Source organism: Vidua chalybeata, chromosome 3 (assembly GCF_026979565.1).
Source record: "Vidua chalybeata isolate OUT-0048 chromosome 3, bVidCha1 merged haplotype, whole genome shotgun sequence".
In the NCBI taxonomy this organism is placed as follows: Eukaryota; Metazoa; Chordata; class Aves; order Passeriformes; family Viduidae; genus Vidua; species Vidua chalybeata.
This window is the reverse complement of record NC_071532.1, coordinates 41,693,175-41,720,922: the sequence shown is the minus strand read 5'-3', so window position 1 is coordinate 41,720,922 and position 27,748 is coordinate 41,693,175. Positions and strand designations below refer to the sequence as shown.

The following is a 27,748-nucleotide window of genomic DNA, read 5'->3' as shown; positions in this document are numbered from 1 at the left end:
TGTTATGCATGATGTTATCTCCACTTGAGAGAACCTAAATGTAGGCTAGGAAAGAGTTCACACAGACTGCCTGCAAACTCAGCAAGAGAGTTTGGAACCATGAACTAGTGAGGAGTATCCTTCCCTTGGTTTCCCTGCTGTGGTGTCTGGACAATGCTGCCTCCTGTTAACTCCTTAAGCACACACACACAACACACACCAGGTGCAAACACTGAAAAGAAGGGTCCTCTCTCTCAAAGAATGGCTCATTGAGCCTCTCATTGAACTTCTCATTGAGACTTCAGCCTTCTTGGCTTCCACCCAGGGCCTGCTTCCAAAGAGCTGGGAGCCCAAATCAATATTGTCTATAGCTTCTCAGCTTGGCAATTGCAAACACAACAAACAGGCACTTTGTGTGCTTCTGCAGAAAGAATCAATCCTGCACCACTGAAGAACATTTCTTCTGCCTTTCATTCTTTGACTCAGTTGAATCCTGGCTTTGTCCCTTATTGCTGTTACAGAAATAACTGAGACAGAAGTGCTGTCTAGCAATCCAAGCAGGAAAACCAAGCTAAGTACAAAATTACCATCCTAATCCTAACATAATTTGCTTGGTCAAATCTGAATCCATCTCCCTTCAAAGTCAGAGAGTTTTTGTAGATGGTGAGGAATTAGGCTGGGCAATAAAGATCTCTGTTTACTATCAGTTCGCAAGCTAACTGCATTTAATATTGTTATCTGAAATAAACTACTAAAATGATCAATGATAATGTTCTGGTTGAGCCTAAAAAGAAAGAAGCATGAAGTAGTGAAGGAGGCAACTCATTTATACAGAGCAATCGAGGAAGTTCATAACATAGGAGCCAGATTGTGTCTGTAGGAAGAAAGAACACAGTGATACATAAAAGCTGGACAGCAGGACACTGAAAAGGATGAGGACGATCAGCCTGAACATACAGCTTAACATCCTATGCAACAGTATGGTTATGCAGCTGACATGAGAAAATACCAAGGAGGTGGAGGAATCCTTTGTAAAAGGCCAGTGGAACTCTCACAGAAATACTGTGTCCATTTCAGAGACTCATGGAAATGCATTTGTGTGCAGGAGGGGTTGATGGGCCAGTTTGGTCTCCTGAGGTGTCCATGGGCTAATTCTGGAAGGTCTGTAAAAGAGCACAAAAAGAGTAGGCATATGGAAATTTTTAAAAATCCATTTACTGAATAAAGTTAAAATTGCTTTTCTGGAATGACCTCCTATATAAAAGAGCTTTATATGCTTCTATGGCAACAAAGAGGCTGCAAGAAATCTTAGGAAGCAGTTAGATGGCTAGGAACTCCTGCTGTTAAAAAGATTGGATCTTAGCTCAAAATGGAGCTTTGTAGCTGCAGCTCAAACTGTTGGATGCTGTAGGGTAAGGAGCCCTCCAGGATCAGATTTCTGTTCTTGGTGTAGCTATGTAGGCTATGGTCAAGTCTCTTCTGGGGTTGCTGTTACTCAAAGTAGCATCCCCTTTCTGGAAGTGCAGCCTATTCATGTTCTCCCTACATGAACCACTTTTTGGCTGTACTAAAGCACACAGTATTTGCAGGCTCCCATTGTAAGAAGTAATTTGTCTTAATGGTGTGTCTTCATTATCCTCCTCAGCCTTCAATAATATTTGTAGATTTGCTTTTAAGATATCCATACAGCCAATGGTTAGACAGCACAGGTCAAAAAAGCCAAGGGTTCCCTACTAAATATAGCCCTAAACTCAACAGCAGGTTTTGGACCTAGTATGTTACTATATTTTTAATATGACTTCTTATTTGGAATAATTGTCAATAAAAAATATATTACAGTATCAAATACCTTAGACAAATATTAATAAATTGTTCCAAACAATTCTGCCACCAAATAAATAGATGTGGTGCCATGATGATATTGAACATTTTGTTTCCCTTAAGTCCAAACTGATTACTGTTAAGTGTAGTTCTTTTCTTTTTTTTTTCCTTGTTGTTAACGAGATTGCACTATTTTGCTCCAGCTCACTGTCTATGTCAGGCTGACATGTCTATAATTACCAATATCTGAATCTTCTTTTTCTCTAGGCAAGCCTTTCTAGCATTCCCATGATTTATCAGCTTTAATAGCCCACACATCTCCTCATCCAGCTCTTTAAAGTTCTTGCTGCATCCAGACCTACTGGTTAAAAACAGCCAGCTTATTAGCTCTACATAATGCCAAGTTACTGTTGGAAGGGAACAGATTTCATCTTCACTCTCTGTGAATTCTTCATGCAGAATTTTCAAAAAAACACTTGGAACAACAAGATATATTGAAACTATTTGACATTTCTACATTAAAAACATGTCTTTATAGACTAGAATCATTGTTGGGAATTTTTTTTTTTGTATTACCAGACATAGTCAAATCTTTCTTTTATTGCCAATGGCCCTCTTACCTTAGGTTTTTTCTTGGTGTCTTGTCACTTAATTAAGATTTTTTCTGGTTTTCCATCCTTCTAATTTATATTCTTTACTATCTCCTTTCCCTCTGTGTGTGTGTGTGCATTTGTATTCAGCTACATTTGCCTATTTCAAGTCAGTCTGGCTTTTCTTACCAGTGCAACATTTTTTCTCTTGGGAAGCTGTGTGGCTTTGGGGCATGCAGTAAGCAACTGTATAAAAATCCCAATTACATTTCCCATTTTAAGACCACAAGAACAGCGAAAGAGTGCAATCAAAGGCTCTCCAAAGTGACCCTCCAGCAGCGGCCAGCTTGCCTGGAGTACAAACAACAGAGCAGCACAAACACCAGTAGCACCTCCCCGTACCTCCCCTCCAACTCCTCCAGACCCCACATGTCCTCCCAGGCTGGCATTGGAGGCCTTTACTGGATCTTTCTTCCCTTCCTTTGCCTGGTTGCTTCTGGAATATATATAGACTTTTAGCAGCCACACAGGCTGCATGGCAGGAAACATCAAAGTGTATGAGAGGGCAGAAGAAGCACCTCTTTTTGTTCACTCTGTCCTTTCATTCAATGCCTCCTTCATTATTGCACTCAGTCATTTCCTTCTCTGCCTCATTTTGAGTTACATTCTGCCACCTTCCCTCCTCAATCAACTTTTTTCCAAGCTGGCAAAATCTAGTCCATTTAATCACTCCATGAATGAAAGTATTTTCACTGTATTTGTGATCATTCTTCTTGTCCTGCTCTGAACTTTTCTACTTCTTCTCCAAACTTTTCTACCTCTTCTTTACTCATTTGGAGCTGCAGGGAAACAAAACTACTGTGATGACTTGCATTTCAAATTGTTTCTATAGGACTATTTGGCTTTTAAATGTTTTTTACATCAGGAAACTGGGTTTTTAAACTACTAAGCTTTCTATGTTACTGACTTGGATTTTAGCTTCTGTGAATGTAATAGGGACACTCAAGCCACCATCCCTGCACTCCAGAGCAAGGCAAGTTTCAGCTCTGTGCCCAATGCCCCCTTCTTTCTGAGTTAATGACTCGTTCAGAGCTATATGAGGCTGAATGCAGTCCCCCAGACAGGGAATTGCCAGCTATGGGTTTTGGCAATTCTAAGGAAATTTTGTCCCTGCCTAATAAAAACTAAAACCAGAAAAAGTTCAGGTGGAAGCTGCAAGAATAACCCAAGATGGGACAACCAGGCTTTATACTAGAAGACGAACAAAGCTTAGCACTTTTAGCTTATTCAAGAGGAGACAAAATGTGACTTGATCCTGACTTACAAACCATTATGAAAGGGATTTCTGGTGGCAGATGAATCTGTAATCTGGTGATATAAAGGCATAATAAGATTCCATGGCTGAAAGCTAAAAGACTAGAAACAAGAAAAAAATGTTAGCAACCAGGGTAATTATTCAAACAGCTTAAAGGGATGTACTGGATTCTGTAACACATAATGTTTTCAAACCATAATTAGCTGTCTTTTTAAAATATGTGCTGTTGTTCAAGCAAAAATTACAGTCTCCATGCAGACTAATCAGAACAGAGGTTTTAAGCCTGCATTAAGCTACAGGTCAACCTAGATGGTCTTAATTACCCCCTTGGCCTCAAGATCTATGAATCTAGAAAAGTGGAGATAATGGCATGTGTTTAACTATCTGTGTTTTGAACGAGAAAAACTGGGAGAATCGTGCACAGTAAATAATTCATTCTACATATTTAGGCCAATTTTTTGCTCATAACATATCTAGGGACAGATCATTAACTCTTAAATCTATTTCTCAAATGTGATAGACAGCTATCTTGCCCAATATTTGACTTAGAGCTTGTAAGCTGCACTGCCTAATTGGTTAGCTAATAGAAAATGGGCCAGTTCACCTCTAATTGATTAACATTAAGGCAAAGCAGACATGCATATTTAAACATTTCAAATTCAGTTTGGGTGCCCATGTATAGGAACATTATTTTGAAATCCTTTTCTTTTAATCAAGCTCCACCATGTTTCCTCATGGTGACTGAGGAGTAGGCAGAAAAAAATGTGTAAGCACCACTTAAAGCAGATTCAATTATTTTAAATGTAAAGGTCTAATCAATTCACAATCACAACACTGTGTTGCTCATCAGTCATACAGGTCTAGGCCTAAAGATGCATTTTGTTTTGAAAATTAACAAAGTTCCTAGCCCCTTGCTTATACGATAGGTATGCAGTGAGCTAGGGGCTAATGTAATCAAAACAGCAAACACTGAAGATATCAGGTATAAAAAAAATGCCTTTACATAATGCAGGTTGATATTCAGGGGAGGCAATATAGCATACAGGGGGAGAAAATAGGAGCAGGAGAAACTCACTTGGTTTTCAGTTAAATACTACAAAAATCAAGACTAGTGTGTTAACATAGGGTAACCACAAAGAGAAACATCTGTTAAAGAAAAACATCTATTTCAAAGCAGATCCTCTTTTGCTAATGAAACCCATTTAAATTATTTTAGGACTGTGCAAAGATATCCCTGGTGGTGTTGAGGTGCATCTGAGAGTGGTCCAATGTAGAAAGAGAAGGGCTTCTCCAGGACTGGGGAACCATCAAGTCATGCCTGTGATGCTGGACCCCAAAGGGAAGGCACAGCAAAAGCAAAGATCTAGCTGTTCTTTTAGGAACATGAAACAAACAAGGCACCTATTGAACAAAGTTTTACTACCAAGCTCTAGCAACCTGTGCTTGTTACCCATCTGCCTCCCCATCCAGCATACACACCATCCAGCATACTCCCCACACAGGGCTCATCCTGCAGCCAGAACCCCTCTGCATCAGCTCCCAGGCAGTGAGGCTAGGCCATGGCAGTGGCAGGGATGCTCCATCCTCACCAAATTCCGAGGGCCTGCTAGCAACCTGGACCATCAAAATGTGAGTAAAAACTTGGTCCCCCTTCAAGTGCCAAGTCCTTGTTGTCTCAGGCACATGCACCGCCCTGCCAGGAGCTGCAATCGTGATGTGCACAGACACAGCTGAGGTCATGAAAGCACAGGGGGGTACCCAGACTGCCAGCAAGCTTTTACAGCCCACAGTGAAGTCTGTGCTTCTGCAGCATCAGACTTTGCAGGCCACCCTGGAGTACCAGCAGTCTGGGTAGTGCAGCATGTGCAGTCTTCCAGCAGCAGTGTGGAGATATTCCTCACAGGAACCGAATGCCTGCAGATGATTACAGCAGCTCAGTCAAGGGCGATTAACAGCTGTTTAGCCTGCAGTGAGCTTGTGAAATGAGCACAGTTTATATTACACAGAGACTTCAGGGAGCAGTGGGGAAACCTGTGACACGCAGGAGGGATTAACAGCCCATGTCAGGGACCATTTCATTTTTCACCTGTTAGATGGCTTTCCTATTACGTCTCCAGCCTGATGTGGAAATTATGTTTGTTCTATGCCTTCAGTTCAATGCCAAATTGGAGGAAATATATGGCTGCCCTAATTTCATAATTCCCCACTTTCCTAATTCCTAATTCTCCCACTTTCTGATGGGAGATGTAACATCAGTTACCAAACTGCTCACTTCTGCCACCTCCTGGGGGAAGTGGTACCCCCTGATACCTGGTAAAAAATGTGATGGTTTGGACCAGACTAATCTCTGTTCTGTTGATATCAAGAGCTGTAAGAGCATCTGTGCTCCTGGAGTCACACTGTGGTACACAAACGAGAAATAATTCAAATTTCCCTTTTTGCAACCCATGAAAACAAACTTCTGAGTCATAAAACCTTTGAGATAAGTGAGAAATACACATGTAGGGCAATGTTCAGCCAGCTAAGCACACCTCCTGCTGTCCTGTCTTGCAGTCAGGCAGGCTGCCTTCTCATCTCTCCAGTCACAGTGGCACACAGGTTACATAGCTACTTCCTGGTGTTTGGGACATACAACGTCCAGGTGTCTGACCCATCACTGTTGGAACCTGTCCTTGCAGAAGGAGACTGCTTTTACACCTGCTGAAAGCCACTGATGCCAGCAAAATCCTTCCTGTTGTCTCCAGTGACAGCATGAGGGCAGGCACAGACCCTGACAAAAGGTCTGTCTGTCCTTGCCCAGCAAGAAGAGGACTTACTGGCACGTTTGCAGCCTGTTTACAGCCCATGCAATCTTGCAGCACTGGCAGTAAATGCACAGGCTGTCAGGTCATACTTTAACTTATTGCAGTCTGAGCAGCCAGGACAAGAACTGCCTCCACAGCATGCTCCCTGCAGGCAAAGCTGCTCTTCTGCTTCCTTCTGGGTTTGGTGTTTGAGTTAAGTGGCAGCTGGGTTGACCCCAGCTCTGGATGATGAGCCACAAATAAAGTTATTTCTTTGACAAAAATAATGCCCAGGGCTTATTCTGCCTTCACCAGTGGTGGAACAGTGTTAATTTTTTCAGAATTGGTTCAATCCTAGACATGACCCGGACAATCATATGTAATGCTGCCTCTAAGGAAACAGTCTCATTTTTTCCCAGTTGTGATCCAACCCCACAGCAGGCTGCAGGTGTCGAAGGATTTTTGTGATGGGGAAAGGGGACTGGGTGCCTTCATCCAAAGAATTGGACAGGGGGTGGCTATGGCAGGCAGAAATTTAGATCCATGTCTAGTTGAGGTCCACTGCAGAAACTCCTTCCTTCCAGTTTTCCCTTCACCTTCCTGAAGCTAACACAGATGGTCTAACAGGCCAAAAATGGGCCCTGGAAAAAGGCCATCTCTCCCTTTCTTGCTCTCCCTCCCTTCCTCCTTCATTTTCTTCCCTGGTGCTGACTCAGACCTTCAAAGCCTGCCTGTGCCTTTTCTATACCACAAGGCTAGAGAGAGCTGGCAGTGAGAAAATTCATGAAAGTTCATGGCTTCATTTTAGAGATTTTGAAGGGTTGTTGCACATCAGTGGGCTTACAGAAATGCTCAGGTATATCTCACTTGGGATCTGTTTATCTACAAAAACAAGCATGCTATTCCCACCAGCTGCTGTGTGAAGGCCGAGGAAATGGAAGATAGGAATGCAATACCTGTTCTTTGATTAGTGTGGTTTGTACATCAAGGTTTTATTAGGTTTTACTGCCCTACTGACTGCTGCCTGCAACTGCCTCACACTTGCCTCCTCTCTAACAGCCCCTCTGCTCACTCTGCTTTCCTTCCTGCTGTCTTTGAGTGAACCTCTTTATTGCCAGCTCCAGTGAGATGATAAAATTTGGCATCTGTTGCTGGAAGTTTCAGGTTTATTAGATCTGTTAAAAATAATCTTTAACTCCGTAATGTGCACAGGGCTGGGTAATGATGGGGAAGCAGAAGGGGCAGCCCCAGTGTCCCTGTGCATGCACTGGGTCAGTACTGGGGGCAATTACCATGAGGTGAGCAGAAGGAGGGGTTGGGAGGTGATTTACAGGCTGGTGAGGTGATTTACAGGCTGGCTGTATGCACACATCTCTCCACCTACCTGTCCATGCGTACTTGCCATGTCTACAGATACATGTTCCAGATATGCATATTCATCTCAGAGACTTTCATGCCTTACTCAATGTCCATGCCTTCTTTTAAGTGCTTTTATTCCACGTATTGCCAAAGCCTTTGAAGGCCAAGGTCAGGACTAGGTCATCTCTGTGATCTTTTCCCTTTCTTCTAACCCCAAGCAGTTCTTTGTCCACTGTTTGTGAACTCTGGGTACTTCACGAGGTTTCATGCCTTCTCCTGCTAGTCTTGAGCTGTTTTTCCTGTGTGCCTGCATTTAGGCTTCTGCCCTTGGCACTCCTCCACAGGGGTCTGCCTCACCTCAATGGATGTACAGGATTTCACCTCCAAAATTAGTTAAATGCTAAAATAAATACCTCCAACTTCAGCCTGTTGAGATCTTGGTTCTTTCTTTCCCCAGGCCCATACAAAAAGGTGTGCATAGAGAAGGTCTCTAATGTGGGAAAATAAACAATTTTTCTTCTTCCATTGCCCTCCAGCAATTAAAACCTGGAAGAAGTGGGATATTTCTGGCATGTTTCTCTCCAGTGTGCCCAGATATGTGCTATGGAACTGAAAAGCTGCATTAAACTTTTCACACCAGGAAAAACACGTGTTCCAAAATGTCCTGAGAATGTGGAAATGAGAGATAATCACAGAAAGTGCTTTAAACTTTACACAGAGTGGTCAATGTTGGCGATTTGCATAATAACCCTGGGAAATAAGCTATTATGCTTCATGACAGCAGCAATAATTACATACTAGAGCTGGTCATTACAAGAGTTAACCACTGATTAATTAGTCTGTTTATATTAAAAATCAAGGTTGGCTTCAGTAACTAATAAATTGCCTGTGTACAGCTGTTGCCAAAAAGATCTCTTGTTAGAAAATTGATTAGGTAATTTTTAAATTGTTTTAATTAAATTTCAGTAATTAGACTCCCCCAACTTATTTCCCTCTTTTTATGGAATGGGGAAGAAATAAACAGGCACTGAGTATGTAGAGGTGATATGAGGCAACAAAAGTATGATTGGAAACCTATAGGAAAACAAATATCTATTGCAATCCTCTTGTCCTGCTAAAGGCTTGTAGGAATCTAGAGAAAATTAGATTTTCATTTTATTTTATTTACTTTGCCTCGTGGAGGCTTGATCCCTACTTCAGTCCACTTGGTGAATCCATAATAGGGATAGAAATGCTCAAACCAGTAAATCTTTCTGTGCTCACTCCATTTTTATGCAAGATATTAGCCAGCCAAGCGATGCTACAGGGGGCAGTTTACAGCTTAATCATAAAGTCTCACATCATAAAGTCTCACAGCTTCACAGTGCCAGGTCCTCTCTGGAAAGTTGCTGTTTGTCTTTTTCTGCTTTCCCCTAAGGGGGCCTTACCCTGTGCCCACCCTGAGCTTAGCAGGAGGCAGGGGCAGGGGATAACTGTGCTCGTGAAAGGGGACCAGCACCCACGGAGGCAGCAAGAAGGCTATCTTCCCTGAACCAAGCTCTTAAAATTGCAAGTGTGGCAGATTCAACAAAGCTTGGCAGGAAAGAGAAAGAGAAGTTCTTTTGTTCCTGGAAATTCAGTTATAGGGGGTTGCTGTAAAAGCCCTCCTTAATATTTTGCCGCTCTGTGCATTATCAGTCATTACTGTGCAGCCTGCTCTTAAAGAGGGCTCTTGAGCTTCCATTGCACGGGGCTTCTGCATTGTCTCCCCTACCCATAAGGTCGCTTTGCTAATGACTTCATTGATCCATACCTCTGCACGGTTCAATATGCTATTTTCTGCCACACTATGGTGGTGTGGAGCTTAGCTTTGCAACAGAGCCATGAAGGCATGACACTAAGTTTTGCTGAAATAAAGCTGTTTGACAGCATCCTTGCTAAGATTCAGCCTTTAACATATTTGCAGACTTAAGTTCTAGAAAGGCAGTAAAGGAATAAAGACAGAAAATCAGAAAAACGGGAATAATCACATTCTGTTATCGTCCAAAGCATTAACTACCTGTACCACACCTAAAATACAGACATATATATATATACACACACATATACCTCCCTTGCCCAGTATGAAAACAAAACCACCTAAACCATAAATTCACATCAAAAGTTTCTTCCCTTACAAAACATTAAATTACATTCACTTTATATCCATAATCCACCTGTGTGGCTCTGCTAATAACACTTCTTAGAGCTATTTTTCCTTCCTCTTAAGAAAATGTGATTGCTTTTTAATTGAGAAACCGTCTCATTGGGGAATGGCAAACCCAGAGTTATATCCCCTGGAGATTTCAAAGCATGCAATAAAATCCCTAGCAGTGAGCAGTGTAAATGTGGATCTACTTAATCTCTGTTAATCCCTGGGTTTTTGAGCACACTGGTGTTACAACATTTGCACCTCCCAGCTGAGGCGCCCTTGAGTATACAAATGTGAATGCATCAGAAAAAAAGTATGGATGGGTTCAGAGCGAGAAAGGAGAAGGGCACTCCAGGAGAAAAGATGAAGGATGCCTGTGCACAGGTGTTTTCTCTCTTTCAAGGGGAAAATCTCCACTTGTCCTTTTCAGCCACTCATTGGGAATCACTGGTAAGTGACTCCTGCTCTTTATTTTCTCCTCAGTGATTAGTCCTGGTGAGAAGCCCCTGATTTTCATGATCCCATGTCTGAGAAGACAACTTTTTTTCTATTGGACACAGACCTTGCCTCATGGTCTGGACTGCCAAGGAGCTGGAGTGTGATGGACTGGTGATGAATTTGATGCAATGTCCCATCAGTAACCTTGCTGTGGCTGTTTTCATCTTGTGTTAGTTGGCACTTACCTCTTGTTGGGCTTTCAGCACAACTTCCCCATCATGTCCAGCACATCCTCACCTAGCAGCAGTCTGACTGCCAAGCCCCTGACTTGAAGGAAGAACACTCACTGGAAATGCTCCCTTCCAGCAGAAGAGAAGAGATAGGAAAGGTGGGAGGAGGTCCCCGCTGAGATCTGTGACAGCATCAACAGACTCACAGAGCTGCTACCATGGCCAGCCAAACCCCTTATAGGACACCCAGAGCCAGTGTCCCCGCTCCCCCACAGATACTTTTGCCCTCCCTCAGGCTCCTAGTTATCCTTCTCTACACAGCACCATGGGTAATCCATCTCCCATTTCTCCTTCATTATTAGGCTGCCTTGCAAATGCTTGTTCTTATAGATCCCATTTTCCAGACCCTTTCTAACACCCCTGCCTCCAGGCAGCCTATTAAACCTCACACAGAAGCTGTCTAGACAAATTCAGAAAAACTTGGAAAGCACTTGGATGGTACTACAAGAGGTTAGGCAGGAAAGTTAATCAGGAAATTGCTGTCCATTTCTTCCACAGTACAGCTTGAATAGTGGATTGTAAAAAAGGCATGAGATGCACTCCGAATAATGAAGAGAAATGATGAAAAGTATGAAATGGCTGATCATGAGATCACAATTTATTTTGGATGGTGAATGTAGGAGAGGTTCCCAGGCAAAAATTAGTATGCAGTATGTAGGTACAAGATGAAAGATGGTATCATAACACATATGAAAATGGGAATCAAATTAATATTGCCCAGACAATCCTAAGTTTAACCATTCTTATATTCCAAGAGCTTAATTTTGCTGTTTAAAAATCCTCTTACATTCAGAGGATCAAGGTCTTATTTTGTTAATCTCTTGTATGGAAATGCTCCCAATGTGGAAAAGAAATTCAGTGACCAATAAAATAGATAAAATAGCATTCTATGTTTTTGTCATTTCATTGATGTTTGACTTGTCTGTATATTGAAGTGTGGAGTTTCAGCCACTTTTTTACTTAAGAGCTTTGCTGAGCAAGAAAAAAAAATCCCAGGAAAAGCCTAGTCACATAAAAAATGTTCTTTGCTTTTGGTATATTCAGAATTTTTCTTGAGTAAAGTTCACCGAACACTCACATGAATAAAGTAATTTTTTTGTTTAATTGGATTGAACTTGGAGAGGGAAGAAACCAAATAAATCTGTAAGTGAGGGCAGGGAAGGATGGGGAAAATTCTTCAAAGTAAAATGAGAAATGGTAACACTCTCATAGAAATTTCCTATGGCAGAGTATTATTTTTGATGCTGGTTTTTTTTTCCAGACTCACAGACTTAAAGGCAGAAGGTTGCCTATCTCATTCATAACACAGGTCATAGGACTTCATCCAGCTGGTCCTGCTTAGGACAGTATCTGAAAGTGCTGAAATTTTCACAGGCAGACTCTGCTCCAGCTGAGTGGTGGGATGAGGATGATCCTGGGATAGGCTACAAGATTTCTGTACTATCCCACCAGCTTGGATCCATTTGGTGTCACCATGAGAGGTTTCTTACTTGATTTATTCATCAGCAGTGAATTCAGCACAGACAAAATCCTTTTTGGGTTTGGAGGCTCTAGGAACTAACTGAAGACTTAGAGTGTCCCATTTGGAGTACCTCATAGGATGAAGCTGGACAAACTTCAATCCTTTGCTGCTTTAAAATTAGAGACCCCATCCCAGCTGAAGGGAGCCTAACTACCAGGATCATGCCTTCAGGATAGGTTTGACAGGGGTGGCTCAGATATAGCTTGGGATAAAACAGCAGTGGTTCAGACTGCCATAAGCACTACAGAGTTCCAGGCACAGTTTTACACAGCCTCCTGGGCTTTGAGCTGCCTTGAGTTTACTGCTAGTAGTTTACAAATTAGCTGCATCAAGACTAGATCCATTCTGTTTATGATGGCTGCAATTGCAGCTCAGTAGCTTTAGCAGCTTGATCCCTTTTGCTCTTTTAGGTCAGCAATGAGAAGGATAAATTTTCTGCTCTGAGCAGTCTTTCTGCACGATGTCCCACAGCTCAACCTCATCCAGACACACGAAGGAGGGCTGGAGAATGGCTGCCCGGTGTCTACGTGGTAAGCACATCAACACTCACATATTTTTGTGTGCCAATTCATTTCAGGGCTATTGACTTCTGCAGGGATTTAACTTCAGGGTCAACATGAAAGTTAGATGAAAGAAACATTCACTTTGGTGAGCTCCTTTGTAGGGCTGGGAAAGGAGACAAGACTCTTTAATGATAGCAATTATCCCGAGGTGTTGGCAAACCCTGTCAGTCAGCAGGAAGCTTTTAGTGAAAAACGAAGCAGGAGAGTGAGTGTGATGGTGATACTTGAGTGCTCTGCACCTTTTAGTTACTACCTGTGAACGAGCTTAGGTAGGTCTTGCAGACTGGTGTCCTCATTACCAGATCAGAAACTGCCAGTGTGCATGTCATGTTGGTAATCCCAGGGGAGAAATCAGACACTGAGCTGGAATGAAAACCACTCACCTTTGCAAGGATACATCCACCAGAGCAGGATGGAAACACATCAACAGTGTGCCGTGATTTGACACAGCAAGCACATCTACTACCCAGGCTGGGCACAAACTGTGGTTGGAGAGGGAGTCAGGATGCAGAGTTGTTAATCCAGCACATCTCAAAAGCACTATAAAAATAGGAGATATCTTATTTACAAATGAGATCTTATTTTTAGCACTGGGGAGAAAGGAAGTGCAGAAGGCTGCGACACTGCTGTTCACACTTGTTCATTTATCCAAGCTTCCTCAGAGAGACCAGCAGCTAGCACAGGCTACTAGAGGAGGCTTGCAGTAGGAGAGCCAGTTTACACAATTTGCTTAGGAAAGAAGACCTTTTGTAGCAGTCAGAGAGCACAAAACTTGTTGTTCTCCACTACGGGGTGAGCTGTCTCAGGCAAATGCTACCTATTGAACAAGGAGATGAAAAGGACCAGATGGAAAGACAAATTTCCTTTTCTAGGATCCAAGAGAGTGGGCTGATGCTGTTGCAAGTGGAGATGAAGGCTGAGTTGGAGAGTGAGGATCTGGCTGCAGATCTAAAATTTGTTGGGTGGAGGGGGAGAGATGTGCTGGCCCAAATGTTCACACAGAAACTGTAGGATGAAGAAAGCTAAAGGTACTTTTAAGTGTAGTTCTGACCTTCAGCACAGTAACACCTGCCTTCCATCTGTGTCCTTAAGTCAAGATGTTCGTGCCTTAAAAAATCACAGATGAGAACACCCCACCCTACATTACAGTGAGAGGGTGGTATTCACTTATTGACCATGGCAGTCCAGCTGTCAGAACATCTCCCTGGCAGCACTCAGGCCCATCCTCCCCTACTGGGTCCATCCCCCAGATGAGGACAGTCACGGCTCACAGATATATCAGCCTTCTCTTTGCCTGTGATGTGCCACTCCTCTCTGTCCCCATTTTCTCCTCTACTCCAGATCTTCCAACCTTGTCTATTACCCTGGACCCTCTCCAACACTGACTGTTCCTTGCCTCTGCACCTTCCTGGCATGACTGCACCCTTGAAATCTTTCCTCAACAACTCCCGTGTCCCCACAGGGTCATTCCAATCACATCTCTGCAGCTGGGAAGCTTTTCACTCCACGCTTTCGATGATTGGCAGTGTTTCCGTGCTGCCCATTGTCCACCACTGACACAGGCTGGAGTGCTCCCCTCCCCCTCTCCCGAGATAGCCACACTTCAGAGACAGCTGCATGGCTTTTTATAGATGGAACTTAATGCCACTTGACGGACCACAGCACTATTTTTGTGCCAAGTTAGTACAGCTTTAGTATTCTGTGCGTGCGAGTGCTTCGCCCAAGACTAGTTGTTGAAATATAAATACCACTCAACCAAAGTTATTTAGAACTTCAGTTGGATCGACCTGATCCGAGCCAATTATTTTTCCTGACAGAATTAATTAGACTGCATATAAAGTGAGTGAGATGTGAAAGACAGGTCTGCAGAATTACTTATTCCATTAACAGCTGGTTTGGAAAAAAAGAGGCTCTGTCCTTGACTTGGTTGTGCCACAGCCTCACCAAGAAGAAGGAAATCAGAGTTTTCACATGGGAAGCTGCTCTGCTGGCAAACACAGTTCACTTGGTGTTAGTTTGCATCAACAAGCTCCCTGCTCTCTTATATTCATGAAGATAAGGTCTGGCTGTGTAAATGCAGTTGCAGAATCCAAACTCCCTCTCTGCTCAAAACAACTGTTGCTCAGACCTCTGTGGAACTAATTTATTGCCAGAGAGAGTGAAATGTAAATACTTGCAGCAGGTACGCGAGCAGTCGTTTCTTCACTGAGTATTACTTGGAGAAGAGCCAATCGGTGCCTGTACACAGAGCTGGAGGGAGCAGCTTTTCAAGCATGAGAGAAAAGTAGGACTGGCTTCAAAAGCAATGATTATTTTATGGGAATTACTCCAGAAAGGTGGGGAGGGACTGAGAAACTCATTTTTTCAAGATCGAAAAACACACTCAAGTTTCCTTGGGACTCATTCCTCCTACAGAGCTCAAAAAAAAAAAAAAAAAAAAAAAAGAGAGCAGCTCTGCAGCTCCAGTTTTATGTGAGTAGTGGGGTTTGGGGTAGTAGTAGTAGTTTGTGCCAGTAACTTAGCACAGACAAAGTCTACTTTTCTTTTAAACACAGACCATGAGGGAAAAGATGCAATTGAGACATAAGGCTGGGGCCAGTTTCCCATCCTCTGCACAGGGAGAGGTGTTCACACCATCCCACTCAGCCTCCCTGTGCCCATGTCATGGCTGCTCCAGTAACAGAGGCCTGGTTGCACCAGGGCCTTTAGGGATTGGGGAACCATCCCCAGCCCCAGAAACCAACATTTTACATCTCACAGCCAGTGAACTCTGGCTCTCTGCATCTGCCATCCTCTCTGACAAAATGCACCAGGGCTTTTCCTGTGTAAATCACTGTCCCTGATGTTACAACCAAGGGATTCTCTCTTGTGGCAGATGAGTCACTTGCATCCTGTTCTTTTCTAAGGCCAGCTTCTTTTCAAACTCAGAGCCTAGGTGTCCAGCCTTATGGGGAGGGAGGCTGGGACACCAGGGAAGATACCACCTTGTCCCTGCAAACAGCTTCACCTCTTCCTCCACTGGCTCTTCAGGTCTAACTCCTCAAGAGTGGGTTAATATGGAAAAAAGAATGACCTACAGAACACCTAATAGTTGTAAAACATATTGCACATAAACTGCAACACCATCACCCAGACTTCAGGGCAGACCCCTCCACAGCGACAGGATTGCCCCTGCCACCTCTGCCGGGTCAGACAGAGCTTAGGACTCCACTGTGATAAAGCAGAAATTAAAGGTATTAGTTCCTATTTTGTGGGGTTATTTTAAGCACCATTATTCTGTTTCTTGAAATACATTAATGCTTTGCTGTTAACTGTGCTTTGGAGAGAAGGAATGGACTATATAGTCTCCCAAAATCTCTACCCAGTTCCATAGCCTGGCTTGAGAAAGAGATCAGAGCAATCTTGAGAGGTGCTTGACTCCATTTAATACACCCTTTTACCTCCTCTGGGAGGCTTTCAGTGAAGGTAATTCTGCAATATCCTTCTCCTCCCCATGTTCAAGGTTTACAGCTCTCCTACAGGCTGTAGGAAATTACAGGAGATTACACCTAATCTTAGGGCATGTTTCTATATATTAGGCCAATTATTTATCATCCTGCCAGCAGGAGACAAGCAGGAAAGTAAAAAAAAGCTCTCTGTGTATTGAAAGCTTTGTTATTGCCTTCAGTTATCTACTTTCTAGACAAAACCAAAACCACTTATCTTGTGCCTTCTAAAACTTTTCCTTTTTTCTCTGCTTTGCCCAGATTGTCTCTGACAGGATATCCAAATCTGGCCACATTACACCAGGTGGGATCTCAGCAGCACTGGGTGAAGTGGCATAAGTAGCTCTCACACTCTCTGCCTGCTAACACCTCCTACTCAAAGATTCACCTTTCTCAAAACATCAACATACTATTGGCTTGCTCAGTTTGCAGTAAGCCAAAACCCCAGCTCTGGTTCTTCTGTACTGCTTTCTCAGCATTTATTGTGCAATCTGTTTTTATGCATTTGATTTCAATGTGTAATACTTCCAAATTTCTCAAAATAATTCCATCTCACTGGGTCCAGACCATTCCTCCAGCTCATTGAGATCAGTCTTTTTCTTTTTATGCCCTCCAATCTCATTATAGCTCCTTCCTAGCTGGGTGTCTGCTGCACATGAAGTCTCTTCCATCATCTACCATGATAATGAAGACAGTGAACAGAAATAGTCCCAAGAAAAAAATTCCCCTGCAGAATCCAACTTGAAATGCCTTCTCATTTTGACAAGAGACTATTGCAAACCAGTCAGTACAGTTTTTTCAAGCACTTCAATGAGACTTCATGGCAATTTCTTTTCTAATGAAGATGCACCCAAAAAAAGCATTGAATACTTCAAACACCTCTTTATCATGCTTTATTTGTTCTCTGTGTCCATTAAGTAATGGAGCTACAACTCCCTTTGCCTCACTCCTGCTTCTCACACAGTTATGAGAATTGTTTTTGTTGGTTTTTTGCCTTGTTTTTACTATTTGCAAGACTCCTTTTTTTTTTTAATTTCAAGTAACGACACACTCCTGATGCAGCTATAAAGGTTTTACTGTAGATTCTATTGCTTGTCTACACTGCTTCACTTGTAATATAGCCATCAGCTTTCTGCACTTCTTCACTTAAAATTTCTTCCTGACACTGTGCCTAACTGCTCTCTGAATTTGCTGAAATCTGCTTTTTTTATTTTAAGACCAGATTTTCATTCTGTCACACTTAGACTCTGATTTGTTCTTTGTCCTCAGTTTTAGTGGAAGATGAAACAAGACACAGAAAATGTCCAATTCTAATTTCTTATATTGCCCCTCTCCAGGGAAGAGATGGATGGACAGGATAATCTGCTCTCTCTCCTGTGCTTAATCTGTAGCTAAAGGACTTTGACTAACTGAGTTGTAAACCTAGTAGGTTTTGTGAGCACACCAAAGAAAAGGGGGAGGGAGGGGAAATCCTGTTAATCAAGGCAAGGGCAGCTTAATTGACATATGAGAGAGTTATATTTTAATTTGTTCTTTGAGAGATGGACATGACTAGCCGCAATCTGGGATTACTGGGTAACTCAAGCAGCTGTCGGAATGGACAGAACATCATTCACAACATCCAAATCAACTATCAAGGGAAAGAAATTTGGAATTAATCTAGTAGGATCAGAAATCATCCAGAGACTTCAACAATAGATGTGAAACACTTATTCTAACATAGCATTAAAATTAGAAATTAAAATCACTAAGGAAGTCAGGAAATTTGCTGAGCATGTACCCTTGGCTCACTTTGCATAGCAGTGCCCTTAGAGGAGGAGGCACAGAGTTTTTGGTGCCTGTTAACATATCACTGTCACTGTGATGGATGAGAGAAGCTCTTGGTGTGGGAATTCAGGGGAATAAGGAAAGTGTTGACTTTTTCATTTTCTTAATGAATAAGGGTTAAATACTGCAAAAAGAGGTTTAGAAATATTTCAAAACCTAATTTTACTATTTTATCAGTTTATAGAGGAAGAATCACATATGTGACTTTCTCAGGAACACTAGCAATGAGCCACATCACAAAAATACTTATTTGCACATACATCAAGAAGAGGCCAAGTGCGTTTATGATACATTTATTAATTCCTGCTAGACACTACAGCCACTGCTTGAGTGAGGATCACAAGCCTTACCCTGAAAGCTATTGAGTAACATCAGTAAAATTCAGAAAGAAATGTAGATGGCCAGTGACTTAACTCTGTTACCTGAAAATTTGTACAACCACTTATGCATCTGGATACCTTTATAAACATCATCTTTCTCCCTATCTCTAGCACAAAGTTTTTTTCAGATAAGGGTCTCAAATATCTGAGCAGAGGAAGGTTGTTTCACTTTGGAGTGAAAATAAGTGGAAATGTGGTCTCCTTCCAGATTTGGAAATGCTTCTTCAGTGGTGACAGAGCACCTTTAGTAAATCCCTCAGCTGAGCTACAAAAAGGTTGGTTGGGGTTTTTCAAATCAGGTGTACTAATTTGGAGTAAGGAGTAACCTAGCTTTCTGAGGTAATTGCTTTTCTGTTCTCTTTCTCTATCTCTTTTTCAGAGGCCAGGTTTGCAAGCAGCTTGACCTGTTTCTCATTTTCATGCCAAATTGCTCCTTCACTTCATCCTCTCCTCCAGGAAGAAAGAGGAGTATGTGGAGGAGACTGTCAGGCTGATGTTTCCTGACAGCCCTACAAAGCATTACTGCTTTCTAAGGAAAATGAAGGCCAGCCAGACTGCCTTGCAAACAAAAGCCCTGCCGCAGGAGGCTGCCCACCCAAAGGATAGGGCAGAGAAGAACTGGATCCAGCAGCCACTTCCCTGGAATGCACAGGCTTAACCAGAGCAGCACTGGAGGGAGGGAGCTGAAAAAAGCTTTGGCAAGCCCCAAAACATTCAATCTGGCTGCGGTACAGTGGCACCAAGCCACTTCTTCAGCCCAGCTCTGCAGGCCTGCCCGGACACAGACGGCAAGAGTATGGAAGGATGTGCTGCTCAGGGCTGGTCTGAGCCTGTCCTTGGCTCTACTGACAGCTGGAGCGCATTTGGTCACCCAGTCCTGCTAAACTGACTGCCAGCCACGCTCAGCCACCATTAATTTATAAGAGAGACAAGGCCACCTAGACCGTGAATGCACACCGTGAGCTGCAGCTCTGTATTTATGTGACATTGACAGTGGGTCACTCTGAGGGCATGGACCCCTAGGGAAGATGTCAACCCTAAGATCAGAAGTGAAGTTACAGTCACGTGTGTGCTTGCAGGCTCTGCTGAGTATGAGGAACTAACCTCACTTTCCTTTTGCCGCAGAGTAAGGGCATGAATGTGAATTATCGCTCTAAACTAGCTGACAAGCTTCAGGTTGGCTCTCCAGCTGGTTCCTGCTAGGATGCTCATTTGCCCTTATCCTCTGGGTCCTTGGGTTTGATGCTTGCTCCTCTTGTAGAGTAATTTTGGGCATTTTGGTATATGATTCCAAGAAAGAATAATAGCATTTTACATGTGTAAATGAGTGTAAAGTGCACCAGGGAAGAGAGAATTAGACCCTTATCTTTTGAAAGAATATAAAAAAAACAGGGGAAAATTTGGACTTGAGCCAAAGGATATTTCCTCATTTTGAATCTAAAATGCTAAGAGAATTGTATTAAAAAGGATAATTATGGAAGAAAAAAGCTTTAGCTAAGGTTGTGTTGCTAAATATTCAAAATCACCTTCTGCACAAAATCTTACCCCTTCAAAAATCCTCTGAAATTAAGATAATGTATTCATTACAGTACTCAAAAGATTTCCATTTCAATTTATTGTCAAGGTTGAGAGGTTCTGAATAGGACTCCTCGGGAAAAGGGCAAGTTCTCTATTGAAAAGATAGGACTTTACTGCCTGTAAGTCATTTTCAAACACTGACTAATTTAGCCACAGAGTAACACGGTGGCATTGTGTTATTTAGGATAGCTGTGATTCCTCTTGCAATTCCCATTTCATAGTGGGAAGCTGAGGAACAGCTGTTGAACACTTTCTTCAAACCAACAATCAATGGCAAGGCAAGTCTTGGAGAGGATTCCTAGACTCCACTATGAGCATGATATGAATACTTCATACAGGTTATCAGAAGCTTTCCTAAATGCCTTCCATGCAGTCAGAATAATCCTAATTCTGCCTTCTGGCAGTGAAAGGGTGAGTAACTCTCTCAGGGGGAGGAAGAACAGTTTCTTCATGTATGACTCATATGGACCATTTCGATCCAAATGGGGTTTTTTTTGGGGGGGGGAGGGGATGTTCACTGGTTTTTTTTGGAGGAGGAGGGGGTTGGGGTTAGGGGTTGTTTTGCATTACGGAAAAGCAATAGCCACCCACACAAAATATGTAGATTCCTAGAGAATCCATTTGACTGGCTGCAGTATCAATTGTTGCCCTTCCCTCATGGAGAAGACTCATCCTAGCTCCTGAGCAGAGGCTTCTGTGCAATAAGCTGACTCCTCATGGGTCTATGACCCTAGAATTGCAAACTGGAGGGAGTCTGTGGCACCAAATTCAGTTCTGTGATGAGAAAATTTTGTGAACTGCAGCTCTGGAAGATGCTGGCTCAGTCTCCTATACACTGGACAATGAGGAGGATGCATTCAAAGTTGGAGTTTGTCCAAGAATTATGCAGTAGCTGAGCTCTGAGAACAAAATCAACCTACAGACAAGGAAGTTTTGATTTCCTTCAAAAAAACCCCTGCCATTTTAGGTCAAGAAAAAACTGTGGGACATGTATGAGTGTGGCTTCACCACATAACCTTCTAGTCAAGGTGAGGCATCTGTCTCTGTTCAACTATTATTACATCAAGCTGAGGAGGAAAAATCTCCAAGAGGCCTTGAATCAGTCTTTAAGAATAAAAGACACTTGTGCAAGTGACAGTCTCTAGGGAACAGACTCTGTAGTAATGGTCTCTCTCCAGGAACAGGAAGGAGTTTTGAACAGAAAGGCCCAGAGAAAATCTTGTTGATGGATCTGAGCCCCAAACAGTGGAGGATCTTGATTTGAGCTGGGGGATGTCTTACATAGTCTTAGTGATGAAAAGAGAGAAAGGGACTTTACATCAACTCCTAGAGTTTAAGGCTGGAATTAACTCTAGCAGGTTAACCTGCTGCACTTCTAGGTCTATGGATTGTGCCCAGTTCCCCCTTGCTGATCCTGACCATGTATATCTGACAGTGCACATTGTGTCCAGGTAAGGCTTCAACTGACTTCTATTATGAAGGAAATATCTGGACCAGTCAGATGAAAGGTTTGTTTGTTTGTTTGTCTGTTTGTTTCCAGTTTGCTAGAGGTAGAAGGTTAGGAGAAACACTCATGGCCTAACTCAGCAGAGACTCCCTAGCCTCTGAGATTAGTCTACTAAGAAAATAACTAAACACACGGGACTGAAACACACTGAACTGTGTTTCCACAGACATTGTTTAGTCTGATCCAATCTGATTTTATGAGTCACTGCCACTTCCATGGTGCAAACAAATGGCCAAGTAGAAGTGGATGGAATTCCAATGGCTTTGCTAAGGTGAAACCTACATTCCCCAGACTTGGATTCGACTAAATGCACATGAGATTGATAAGTATTCTACAAAGAAAACACTCAGCAGCATTAAATTTGAGGATGGCCCATCCCTGGAGTTGTTCAAGGCCAGGTTGGATGGGGCTTTGAGCAACGTGGTCTAGTGGAAGATTCTCTGCTTATGGCAGGGGGCTTGGAACTATGTTATCCTTCAGATCCCTTCCAGTCCAAACCTTTTTATGATTCTATGAAATTGTTCTGCCAGATCTCTGATGAGCACTCAATCAAAGTTGTACATGCTAAAAAAAAAAAAACATTGAAAGGACTCAATCAAAGTTGTACATGCTAAAAAATAAAGAACATTGAAAGGATGTTCCCCACAGGTAGACAGAGCATTAATGAAATGAAGTATTTTCCTCAAATTATCCCCAAGGAGAAATTAATTACTGGGGGAATGAGGGAAGAAAAGGATCTCTCCCTTCTGCATTTTCAGGATACTGTGCTATTTTTGCCTCTTGAAATCTAATTTCCATGAAACATTTCTGCAGAGTGCATATTTTTTAAACACAAGTTCCTTAGCAGCCTTGCTAATATAAACGCCGTAATTCCAGAATAAAGAGACAGTGCCCTGCTCCAAAGGCCTCTGACTAGGAAGGGCTGTATTTCAAAGGGATCCTACCACTGCCAATGCTATGGCATTGTAAGTAACCGCTGCCCAAGTGGAAGTCAGACTGACAGAGGGAGGCTTAAGCTCCCCAAAGGTAGATGGTGGGAATGGTGTATATTAACTCCAGGGTATAGGCTTAGTCCATGCCCAGAATACAAATACAAATCCACTCTCATTTTTTTGTCCCATGCTGGCTCACGCTGATGCCAGATTCTGGCATAAAACTGTGAACAGCATTTGCTTGCAGTTGGTTTCAGTCAGGGAAGTTTACAATAATGATGATGTAGCTTGCAAAGCATTCCTAGAATTATGTGTATGCTTCGAGCAGTGCTGCTTCAAGGCTCCCTGCTTCTCCAGCTTGCCTTCAATATCCTTTTTTATCCCATCTGCACCACTTTCCCACCCCTCCTGACACCCAGCAGATATCAGAAAAACACTTGGGCTTTTTCCCAATCAGCCTCGTATTCAGAACAGAAGAACAAGTGCCTCAGATGGGCACACTGAGATAGGGCCAGCCCCAGTGAAACATCTGCCTAAATACACTGAGAACACTCCCCCTGCCAAAGGCCTGCAGGTACAATTCTGCCCCTGAGAAGTGGGATCTAGGCTCAGGTCCTACTCCTGAAACCACCACAACAGTCTTACCCCTCAGCAGGAGCTTCCTGGCTGCTGCTGTGGGAGATGCTGCCTCACACCCCAGGATATCTGTGTAGTGGGCTGGACCACAGACTGGCTTTGTCCCAGGAGGATTGCTGCTAACTATCCGCAGTGAAGAACAAAACCCTGCATGGTTTTATCTTTGAAGACAGAGAGATGCATGACAGAACCCTGTTTCCAGCACTTCTTTTTGGGCTACTTGATCTCCTGATTCTGTCCCACACCACCAGCCTGTGTTGCCATCCCACACCTTCTGTCATGGCAATGGAAGGGAAACCAGCACAGGGGACTGGTATGGGCTTGAGAAATCATCTGCTCTTCATCCCATCATCTGTCATTCTTTTAATGCAGCACTTCCATGCCTACTTGAGGTTTAGGCTTGCCATCATCAGCCAGTCTTGTCCCCAGAGGTGAAAGCCTTTCAATATGGCAAGAGGTACAGCAGAGGTGCCAATTTCCACAGCAGGCAGGTGAGACAGCCTTCACTCATGCCTCAATTTCTGAAGAATCTTTGGCCAAAGAAGAGAGGAAGGAAAACCTTCTTCATTGCTACTGTCAGAGTGAGAGGAAAACAGAATTTGGTGGTGCATATTCTATGAAGTTGGTATTAACCCTGGCAGGAGCAACAAGACAATGCTCAGAGCCCTGCAAGTTGTTTCCATTCTTAGGGGAAGTGGTGTCAGTCTTCTGTGTCTTTGATGGACCCCTGATCACTGAGTAAATCCTCAGAAGAGTTTGATTTTCATGGATGCTGTAAGCCTCAGAAAACAGGAGATTGTGCTCTGTCCAGAGCCTTGATTTGACTCAAGAATTCCCCCGCCTCTGGAATTTCTTTCGGTGCCTGACTCCCAACACCTTTTGAAGTGATGCTGGAGACTTCCTCTGCTGCCTTCATTCCCAGTTTCTGTGGCCTTCTTGCTCTCCTCTCCCAAGTGTGCAAACTCCCCTTGCTCACACTATTCCCTTAGAATGCTCCCAGTTTTGGGCACTGAATGACCACTGTTATTCCTGTTCTTTGCCTGTGAAGAGGTCTTACTCTCTCCTTAAAGTTCTTGGAAGAAACAGCTTATGTTCCTTAATGCCAGAAGAAAGTGTGAAATATTACCTATATTGTCTTAATGCCTCAGAGGCTCATTTACAGACCCACTACAACAGCACAGTGTTAATCTAGATGTACATGGCATCATGACTGTCATCATGGGCTATAATATGCTGAACTTTGTGAACACAGCAGTTTTCCTGCTCTCCTTGGTTGTATAACCAACAGCCTCTGTGCAGAGCAAACTCAGAGGCGTGGCTGTACCTGAGACCAGTGCCTCCATTCTCCTTCAGGTCACAGGAGAGAAGACATGCAATAAAGGGATTTTGCCATTCAGATTCATCTGGCCAGTGTGCCATGTCCTCAGAAACATCCTCCCTCCAGGCTGTGCCAGCCATGTCCTACCTGGTTCCACATCACTTGCGTTCGGACTGAGTCACCAGGCCCTTTGCAGGCATGTTTCCACCCTGCCAGCCAGCCAGGGCTCAGGCTCTCCTTAGTGCAGAACATTCCCAGATTAACAAACAACTCTCACTATGTGACACCACTTCCTCTCTTCAGGAACAAATAACTCAATGTGTGTGTTCAAAGTGGGACTCTTGCAGTCACTTCAGTGTCTCTGCACAGAGCAGGACTGAACCACACACAGGTGGGATGGTGCAGTGGGATTTGTGCTCAGACAATTGCCTTGCTCCACTCTGGAATGTTCCTCTCCCCACTGCAGGATATCTCAGGTGCGCCTGAGGTGCATCCTAGACCCACACCAGAAAGTGTGTCAGAGTGCAAATTGAACAGGACCCTCCTTGGAGGGGACTGCAGGGGAAGCTGAAAGAGTAAAATGCATGTCTGGAGGACACTATCCTCACTCACAGATCAGAGACCTCCTTGAGAGCAGAACCAAAGTGAGAGCAAATTTCCTGTGAAACACTCATGACAACATTTCTAAAATCTATGCTATGATCTCCAGTTCAGTTTCTTACAAACAATCCCATTTAGAGGCATGAATTGTAAAGTGCCAGTGGATGGCTGTTGGGATTTTTGAATTTCAATGAACTTTCAAAGCAGACTTACTGCTCAAGACAAATGCACACCTTTCCTCCTCTTGAAGTTGTAGGAAAATGAAATCCAGGTGTCAGAAAGGCAAGTTGATCTGAAAATGCCCAAAAACCAAGAAACCCAGCCCTAGCTTCAAAACTACCCACAAAACTAGTTTTATTTTTCCTTTCATTATTGTTTATCTCACCTATTAAAATTCTGCTGATACTTTCAGCAGCATATGAACTGGCCAAGTCTCTTCTTTTAAATCTCTCTGCAGAAACAGAAAAAATACTCTTGTTAAATGCAGCAGTGCAGGTGCTTCCTGCAGATAAGGTAAAAAAGCAACTTCAAATATTAGTAACAATTTATGGGGGACATGGCTGAATTTTTAGTAGCTGAGTACCAGAAACAAGTTCTGGGATAGGAGTACATATTTAATATTTGTCTTTATTTGAGCACAAAAATATGGGTTCAGAGACAGGTTAAATGATCATATTTCTCCATTGTAAGAAAAAAAAGGTGCCAAGGTTATGTTCAGTTCCATCCGATGCGAGCATCTGGTTTGTTTTGTATTACAAGATCAAACAATATTAAAAATGTTCATTTTGGAGATAGCAGCTGAATTCCAGCAATCACAAGAGGCCACTAGGGAAAGAGACTCATTTCTTAAAATATATAAAAATGGTTGCTCTGAATCATTCAGCACTTCACCTGAGGCAATGAGCTATGGCAGGGTACAGGCCTGCCACAGCCACCAGTCAAATCAGGCCCACCCAGCATGGAGAAACAGCACCAAAACCACCCTGCTTCTCCACCTCACCTCCTCTCCACCAGATAAGAGAAACCACAGTATCCTCAACCTCACCATCTGCACTGCATCCCATGCTGACAAGGTTTATTCCCACTCTGATGGAGGGTACTGCAACGGGGCAAGCCAGCCCCCAGCCCCTCATGCCAGAGACCCACCTCTGTGGGTCTCCAGGTACAAAACTGTGCCGTACCCAAGCACAGAAGATCACACTGGTGGGTCTTATTACCCCAGTTTGGGACCCAGACAGAGGCCAGGTTTGCAGAAATGATGCTGCTGTGGAAACCTGGCTTTCAGGACCCAGGACCCTGTTTTCCAGGTCTGGCAGAGGATAAGGGGCAAAGAAGATCACTGGGTGATTTGGGGGGATATGAAAAGTGCAAAGGTGTCTGCTTCAAAATGCATACCCCAGGGCAACCAGGAAAGTTGTCCCATGAATTACTACAACACTGACTCCTGATCTGGTCTCTAAAGGTGTGTGACACAGGATTTTTAAAACTAATTAGCTACAACCAAGTATTTTACATTTTTGCCAGCCCCACACATTGAATTATAGTTTCTCAGATCTTTTATGAGTTGCAGTTGAATTTCTTTTTCAGTATCAAAGACTACATTCTTTTCCTCTGTAACATATTTTTAAGAGTGACAAGAGATCAATAAAAACATGTAATTTAAGGATCCATAAGCCCCACATAATTTAGCTTCATATACCATGCTCTAATAAAACAAGACACACCAGTCAGGTGGGTTGCATGCAGCTGTATACATGTATGTCTCTTTGGTTTATGTTAGGCTTTATGTTTATGAGCTCTGACAGGTATGTAACACTTTATTAGGAAAACAAAAATGCAATTAAATATTGTAATGTGAGTCTCCTCTCCTTGGGTTCAATTAAAAACAATGGCCTACCCCCACCTTTTGCATGAGGAAGAAAGAGAGAAAGGAAGGAAGGAAGGAAGGCAGTTCGGAAGGAAGGAAGGAAGGAAGGCAGTTCGGAAGGAAGGAAGGAAGGCAGTTCGGAAGGAAGGCAGTTCGGAAGGAAGGAAGGAAGGCAGTTCAGAAGGAAGGCAGTTCGGAAGGAAGGCAGTTCGGAAGGCAGTTCGGAAGGCAGTTCGGAAGGAAGGCAGTTCGGAAGGAAGGCAGTTCAGAAGGAAGGCAGTTCGGAAGGAAGGAAGGCAGTTCGGAAGGAAGGAAGGCAGTTCGGAAGGAAGGAAGGAAGGCAGTTCGGAAGGAAGGAAGGCAGTTCGGAAGGAAGGCAGTTCGGAAGGAAGGAAGGCAGTTCGGAAGGAAGGCAGTTCGGAAGGAAGGCAGTTCGGAAGGCAGTTCGGAAGGCAGTTCGGAAGGCAGTTCGGAAGGCAGTTCGGAAGAAAGGAAGGAAGGAAGGAAGGAAGGAAGGAAGGAAGGAAGGAAGGAAGGAAGGAAGGAAGGAAGGAAGGAAGGAAGGAAGGAAGGAAGGAAGGAAGGAAGGAAGGAAGGAAGGAAGGAAGGAAGGAAGGAAGGAAGGAAGGAAGGAAGGAAGGAAGGAAGGAAGGAAGGAAGGAAGGAAGGAAGGAAGGAAGGAAGGAAGGAAGGAAGGAAGGAAGGAAGGAAGGAAGGAAGGAAGGAAGGAAGGAAGGAAGGAAGGAAGGAAGGAAGGAAGGAAGGAAGGCAGTTCGGAAGGCAGTTCG

The 27,748-nt window shown here is 43.3% G+C and overlaps 1 protein-coding gene across 4 annotated transcripts in view; it reads right to left on the bottom strand.

Moving 5' to 3' along the window:
• Positions 1-1,068: 1,068 nt before the first annotated feature.
• URB2 (URB2 ribosome biogenesis homolog) overlaps positions 1,069-27,748 on the bottom strand; it is a 76,509-nt gene continuing 49,829 nt past the window's right edge. For 2 of the 4 annotated variants that reach the window (XR_008429708.1, XR_008429711.1), the window contains one exon: positions 1,069-1,142. The gene's annotated coding sequence lies outside the window, so the exon portion shown is untranslated. Of the gene's footprint in view, positions 1,143-25,516; positions 25,545-27,748 lie in introns of those variants that run through there. The other 2 variants (XR_008429709.1, XR_008429712.1) reach the window with 1 other exon arrangement.